Source organism: Mus pahari, chromosome 8 (assembly GCF_900095145.1).
Source record: "Mus pahari chromosome 8, PAHARI_EIJ_v1.1, whole genome shotgun sequence".
NCBI classification, from domain to species: Eukaryota; Metazoa; Chordata; class Mammalia; order Rodentia; family Muridae; genus Mus; species Mus pahari.
The window spans coordinates 105,408,405-105,409,872 of NC_034597.1; the positions used below are offsets into that span (position 1 = coordinate 105,408,405).

Sequence of the window (1,468 nt, forward strand, 5' to 3'; positions counted from 1 at the left end):
TCAGGAGAGCCCCACTCTCCACAGTGACCAGCAGTTCTACCACTAAGTATATCCTCAAAGGGCGCACAGAGAAGTGTTCATGACAGCCTCATGTACTACAGCAAGAACATGAAAATCCAAAGTGTCGATCAACCAACAAAGGGGTGAATCTGTGCTGGGTGCTCACAGTGAGGTATTACCTAGCTTTAAAAGTAATGCAGTAGGTCTGCTCCTAAAGTGTCACAGGCGTGGATGCTTTGTCACGTGTGTGTCACTCGATGCCAGTGAGGAGAGAGGCTGTGTTGATGCTCAGTGTTCTAACATATGAACATCTGAATGGTTACACAGGCATGGATGCTGTGTCACGTGTGTGTCACTCGATGCCAGTGAGGAGAGAGGCTGTGTCGATGCTCAGTGTTCTAACATATGAACATCTGAATGGTTAGTAGCCTAACATATCCTGAAAACTGTGAACTTGAGTCAACCACTGGTCAGGCACCACGTATGACAACAGCTATGGCTCCCAGGACCAGGAGCAAGCCTGAGACTAGAAGAACCCCACCTGGGACTGAGGGCCCTGGGTAGGACTGAGCTGGAGACAGATGAACCTCACCTGAGGCCACCTGGGCAGTTGGGGCAAGGAACGAGCCCAAGATGACCACCATACAGGCACCATGGAGCCTGGAGAGAGAGCTAGACAGAGATGGTCAATAGTCAGGTGCTGCACAGGTCTGGGGAGGGCAGACCATGCCCAAGATGATGCCTGACCTGCCTCATAATGCAAGAGTGGGGCATAGCACTCCTGAGATGACCCCCCACACTCTCTGGCACCCAGAGACCCCAGATGCCGCTCAAAGGAGCAAGTCGGTAGTAGAAAAATGGAAGACAATGAATGAGAATCAGAAGGAAGTGGACACAATGAAGAGAGGCAGAGCTGGCAGTGAGGAACGGCCTGATGTGAGTAGCCAGTGATGCCACCAGGGACCATGGTGGGGTCCAGGCCTGATCTGGATCTCTGCAATAGCAGAGGTCTGTCACCCAGAATCAGGAGGATACCCCTGCTCTGGGACATGCTGATGTCTGAAGGCTGTGCAGAACTGGCCTCACCCGTCTCCTGGGCATCGTGGGAGAGCTGGCGCGCTGACCCTGCTCCTAGCCTACTGCAGTACAGAGCGGGCCCTGCACATTGCGGGAGTTGCAGATGAACTGGCCCTGAGGATGTGAAGTTTGGGAGACCTGGCCCTAACACTCATTTCCTGTGCAGTAGCGTGGGTGAGGGAAAGGTACCTTCCTCTCGTCTTACCCTTACCAGTTGTAGCAGGCAAGAGACCTGGTCCTGGGGTCATGACAGCAGGAGAGCTATCCCTGCTCCTCGCCAGCCGCAGCACTCAGGAGAGCAGGCCCCGTACCTTCCCTGGGCAGCACAGTAAAGATGACCCTGGTGATGGGGGTGCCCCAAGGGTGTGAGTGTGGGAGAGCTGGCCCTGCC

The 1,468-nt window shown here is 54.6% G+C and overlaps 1 pseudogene; it reads left to right on the forward strand.

The window, feature by feature from the left end:
* The first annotated feature begins 204 nt into the window (after window positions 1–204).
* Window positions 205–328, forward strand: LOC115064615 (annotated as a pseudogene).
* The last annotated feature ends 1,140 nt before the right edge of the window (window positions 329–1,468 follow it).